The sequence below is a fragment of the Callithrix jacchus genome, chromosome 12, assembly GCF_049354715.1.
Source record: "Callithrix jacchus isolate 240 chromosome 12, calJac240_pri, whole genome shotgun sequence".
NCBI lineage: Eukaryota > Metazoa > Chordata > Mammalia > Primates > Cebidae > Callithrix > Callithrix jacchus.
Window position 1 is genome coordinate 92,160,310 of NC_133513.1, and position 6,068 is coordinate 92,166,377.

At 38.8% G+C, this 6,068-nt stretch overlaps 1 non-coding gene across 1 annotated transcript; it reads left to right on the plus strand.

Moving 5' to 3' along the window:
* The first annotated feature begins 2,898 nt into the window (after nt 1-2,898).
* On the plus strand, nt 2,899-3,005 carry LOC118146485 (U6 spliceosomal RNA). The gene has a single exon (XR_004732345.1). It is a non-coding gene; the product is annotated as a U6 spliceosomal RNA (small nuclear RNA).
* The last annotated feature ends 3,063 nt before the right edge of the window (nt 3,006-6,068 follow it).

Sequence of the window (6,068 nt, forward strand, 5' to 3'; positions counted from 1 at the left end):
ACTAAAAATACAAAAATTAGCTTACTGTTATGGTACATGCCTGGAATCCCAGCTACTCAGGAAGTTGAGGCAGGAGAATCACTTGAACCTGGGAGGTGGAGGTTGCAGTGAGCCGAGATCGTGCCACTACACTCCAGCCTGGATGACAGAGACTCCATCTCAAAAAAAAAAAAGATATCTGAAAACGTAGAAGTGACTTTGAAACTTGGCAATGAGCAGAGGTTGGAACAGTTTGAAGGACTCAGAAGCAAACAGGAAGATGAGGGAAAGTTTGGAACTTTCTAGAGACCTGTTAAAATGCTGTGACCAAAATGCTGATAGCGATATGGACAATGAAGTCCAGGCTGAGAGAGTCTCAGATGGAGATGAGGAACTTACCAGAAACTAGAGCAAAAGTCACTTTTGTCATGCTTCAGCAAAGTGGTTGGAGGCATTGCACAACTGCCCTAGGTATCTGTGGAACTTTGAACTTGAAAGTGATGATTTAGGATATTCAGTAGAAGAAATTTCTAAGCAGAAAAGCATTCAAGATGTAGCCTGGCTGCTTCTAGTAGCCTATGCACACTCATGAACAAAAAAAAAAAATGATGTAAAACTGAAACTTATATTTAAAAGGGAGGCAAAAAAGTTTGGAAATTTTGCAGCCTGGCCATGTGATAGAAAAGAAAAACCATTTTCAGGGGAAGAATTCAAGCCAGGAACAGAAATTTGCATAAGTATAAAGGAACTAAATGTTAATAGCAAAGACAATAGGAAAAATGCCTCAAAGGCATTTCAGAGACCTTTGTGGCAGCCCCTCCCTTCACAGGTCCCAAGATCTAGGAAGGAAGAATGGTTTCATGGGCCAGGCCCAGGACCCCAATACCCTGTGCAACCTCAGGACACTGCTCCCTGAATCCCAGCTCCTCCAGCTCCAGACAGGGCCCCAGATAGGTCTTAGACGCCTACTCCAAAGGGTGCAAGCCATAAGCCTTGGCAGCTTGCATGTGGTGTTAAGCCTCTGGATTATCAGAGTGTAGGAGCTGAGGCTTGAAAACCTTGACCTAGATTTCACAGGATGTATGGAAATGCCTGGATATCCAGGCAGAAGTTTGCTGCAGGGGTGAAGCTGTCATGGAGAACCTCTACTAGGACAGTGTGGAGGGAAAATGTGGGATTGGAGCCCACACACAGGTTCCCCACTAGGGCATTGCCTAGTGGAACTGTGAAAAGAGGGCCACTTTTCTTCAGATCCCAGAATGATAGATCCATTGATGGCTTATATAGCACCTGGGAAAGTGGCAGACACTCAACGCCAGCCCTTTAGAGCAGCCATAGGAGCTGAGCCCTGCAGAGCCACAGCATTGGAGCTGTACAAGGCCTTGGGAGCCCACCCCTTGCATCAGTGTGCCCTGAATGTGAGACATAAAGTCAAAGGAGATTATTTTGGAGCTTTGAGATTTAATGACTGCCCTGTGGGTTTTGGATTTGCATAGGGCCTGTAGCCCCTCTTTTTTGGCTGACTTTTTCATCTTGGAAAAGTATTCACCCAATGCCTGTACCTCCATTGTATCCTGGAAGCAACTAATTTGCTTTTTATTTTATTGGCTCACAGGAAGAAGAGAGTTGCCTTTTCTCAGATGAGACTTTGGACTGTGGACTTTTGAGTTAATGCTGAAATGAGTTAAGACTTGGGAGACTGTTGAGAAGGAATGACTATATTTTGAAATATGAGAAGAATATGAAATTGGGGACAGGTCATGGGCAGAATGATATGATTTGAATTTGTGTCCCTGACCAAATCTCATTTTGAATTGTAATCCCCAATTTTACAGGAAGGGCCTGCTGAGAGGTAATTGAATCATGGGAGTGGATTTCCACCTTGCTATTCTTGCACTAGTGGATGAGTAGTTCTCATGAAATCTGGTTGTTTAAAAGTGTATAGCACCTCCCCTTTTGTTCTCTTCCTCCTGCTCCAGCCATATAAGATGTGCCTTCTTCCCCTTCTGCCATGAATGAAAGTTTCCTGAGGCCTCCCCAACCGTGATTCCCGTACAGCTTATGGAACTGTGAGCCAACTAAACCTCATTTCTTTATAAATTACCCAGTCTCAGGTATTTCTTAATAACAGGATGAAAATAGACTAATAAATAAACCTACAAAAAGACTTAGTCACACAATAATAGTGGAAGACCTCAACACCACCCTGTCACTACTAAATCATTGAGGCACAAAGATAGCAAAGATTCTGGACTTAAACATGACACTTGACCAATTAGACCTAATAGATATCTACAAAATACTCCACCCATAAACCACAGAATATACATTCTCATCTGCACACAGAACATACTGCAAGGTCGACCACATGCTAGGCCATAGAGCAGATCTCAATAAATTCAAAAAATCAAAATCCTGCCAATTATACTCTTGGACCACAGTGAAATAAGAAATCAATACTAAAAAGATCTCTCAAAACTACAAAATTACATGAAAATTGAACAATTTTCTCCTAAATGTTGGGTGAACAACAAAATTAAGATAGAATTTGAAAAATTCTTTGAAATAAAAAATGAAAACAAAGACACAACATACCAAAATCCCTGAGTTGTATCAAAAGTAATATTAAGAGGAAAGATTATAGCACTAAATAGCTACCAGAAAAGTTAGAAAGATCTTAAATTAACAATTTAACATTCCTCCTAGAATTAGGAACTAGAAAAACAAAAGGAACCAGAAAAACAAAAACTCCCAAGTTAGCAGAAGAAAAGAAATAACTAAAATCTGAGCAGAATTGAGCTAAACTGAGACTCAAATATCCATACAAAGAATCAATAGAAACAAAAGTTTGTTCTTTGAAAGGATCAAGAAGATCAATAGACTGCTAGCTAGATTAACAAAGAGAAAAGATCCAAATAAGTGCTTGCTATGGCAGCACATATACTAAAATTGGAACGATACAGAGAAGATTAGCATGGCCCCTGTGCAAGGATGACATGCAAATTCATATAGCATTCCATATATAAATAAATAAAAGATCCAAATAAGCAAAATCAGGAATGATAAAGGTGACAACTAATCTCACAAAAATACAAAAGATCCTCAGAGACTATTATAAATGCTTCTATGCCACAAACTACAGAATCTAGAAAAAATGGATAAATTTCTGGAATCAAACAATCTCCCAAAATTGAATCAGCAAGAAATTGAAACCCTGAACAGACCAACATCAAGTTCAGAAATTTAATTAGTAATAAAGCACCTACCAAAATAAAAAGCCCAGACCAGAAAGATTCACAGCTGAATTCTACCAGACATACAAAGAAGAGCTGGTATCAATTCTACTGAAACTATTCCAAAAAATTAAGGAGGAGGGACTCCTCCCTAACTAATTCTATGGAGCCAGCATCACCTGATACCAAAATCTGGCAAAGACACAACAAAAAAGACTGCAGGCCAACATCCCAAATGAACATAGATACAAAAATCCTCAACAAAATACTTGCAAACTGAATCAAGCAGCACATCAAAAAGCTAATTCACAATGATCACATAGGCTTATAGGCATGACTCATAGAACACAAGGTGGGATCAAAATAAGCAAATCAATAAATGTGATTCACCATACAAGCAGAATTAAAAGCAATTGGCCAGGCATGGTGATTCACACCTGTAATCCCTGCACTTTAGGCAGCCAAGGCAGGAGGATCACCTGAGACCAAGAGTGTGCGATCAGCCTGGGAAACATATTGAAACCCCCTCCCTACTGAAAAGAAAATTAGCCAGGCATGGTGGCACGTGCCTGTAGTTGCAGCTACTCAGTGGGCTGAAATAGGAGAATTGCTTAAGCCCATGAGGTCAAGGCTGCAATGGGCCATGACCATACCACTCCACTCCAGCCTGGGCAACAGAGTGAGACTTTGTCTCAAAATATATACATACATACATACATACATACATACATACATACATACATACAAAAAACATATGATCATCTTAATAGATTCAGAAAAGGCTTTTTTTTTTCAACATCCCTTCAAAAAGAAACTCTCAAGAAACTAGACATCAAAGGAACATACCTCAAAATAATGAGAGCCATCTATAATAAACTTACAGCCAACACCGTACTGAATGGGCAAAAACTGGAAACATTCCCCTTCAGAACTGGAACAAGGCAAGGATGCCCACTCTTAGCACTCATTCTTCATACTAGAAGTGCTAGCCAGAGCAATCATGCAAAAGAAATTAAAAAAGGTCATCCAAATAGGGAATAAAATAAGCCAAACTATCTCTCTTCATAGATGATATGATTCTATATGTAGAAAACCCTAAGGATACCACCAAAAAACTGCTAGAATGGGGAAATGACTTCAGCAATATTTCAGGATACAAAATCAATATATAAAAATCAGCAGTATTTTTATACACCAATGATGTTCAATCTGAGAGCCAAATCAAGAACACAATTTCGTTTACAATAGTCACAAAAAAATGAAATAGCTAGGAATATATCTAACTAAGGAGGTGAAAGATCTGAAGGAGAACTACAAAATGCTGCTAAAGAAATCACAGATGAAAAAACCAAATGAAAAAACATTCCATGTTCGTGAATTGGAAGAATCAATATTATAAAATGGCCATACTGCCCAAAACAACCTATAGATTCAATGTTATTCCTATCAAACTACCAATGTCATTTGTCACAGAACTAGAAAAAAACTACTCTAAAATTCATATGAAACCCCAAAAAAGGCTGAAGGGCCAAGGCAACCCTAAAGAAAAAGAACAAAGCCACTAGCATCACATTAACTAACTTCAAATTATACTATAAGGCTATGGTAACCAAAACTGTACCAAGTATGGTACTGGTATAAAAACGAACATAGACCAATAGAACAGAATAGAGAACCCAGAAACAAAGCTGCATACCTACAGCCATCTGATCTTTGACAAAATTGACCAAAAAAATGGGGAAAAAACTCCCTATTCAATAAATGGTGCTGCTGGCATAGCTGACTAGTCATAAGCAAAATGAAACTGAACCCCTACCTTTCACCATATGAAAAAAATAACTCAATCTATATGAATCCTAGAAGAGGCCGGGTGCTGTGGCTCACACCTGTAATCCCAGCACTCTGGGAGGCCAAGGCAGGTGAATTACCTGAGGTAAGGAGTTTGAGACCAGCCTGACCAAAATGGAAAAACCCCGTCTCTACTCAAAATACAAAAATTAGCCAGACGTGGTGGCACATGCTTGTAATCCCAGCTACTCAGGAGGCTGAGGCAGGAGAATCACTTGAAACTGGGAGGTGAAGGTTGCAGTGAGCCAAGATCGCACCATTGCACTCCAGCCTGGGCAACAAGAGGGACACTCTGTCTTAAAAATTAAAAAAAAAAGAATCCTAGAAGAAAACCTAGGAAACACCATTCTGGACATTAGCCTTTGTAAATAATTTATAATTAAGACCTGAAAAGCAATTGTGACAAAAACAAAAATTTACAAGTGGGACCTAATTAAACTAAGTGGCTTCTGCACAGGAAAAGAAACTATCAGCAGAGTAAATAGATAATCTAGAGAATGGAAGAAAATATTCACAAACTACTCATCCAACACAGGCTTAATATCCAGAATCTATAAGGAACTTAAACAATTTAACAAGTAAAAAATGAATAACCTCATTTAAAAATGAGAAAAAGACATAAATAGACACTTCTCATAAAAAGATATACAAGCAGCCAACAAAGAGTTAAGAGTGTTCCACATAACTAATCATCAAAGAAATGCATATCAAAACCACAATGAGATGCCATCTCACACCCACCAGAATAGCTATTATTTAAAAATGGAATGCCTGTACATTGTTGGTGTGGATGTAATTAGTTCAGCCACTGTAGAAAGCAATTTGGAGTTTCTCAAAGAACTTAAAACAGAACTACCATTCAATCCAGCAATCTCGTTTCTGGGTATCTATCTAGAGAAAGCAAATAATTCTACCAGAAAGACATATGCACTCACAAGTTCATGGCAGCGCAATTCAAAATAGTGAACACATGGAATCAACCGAGATGCCCATCAACACATGAATAGA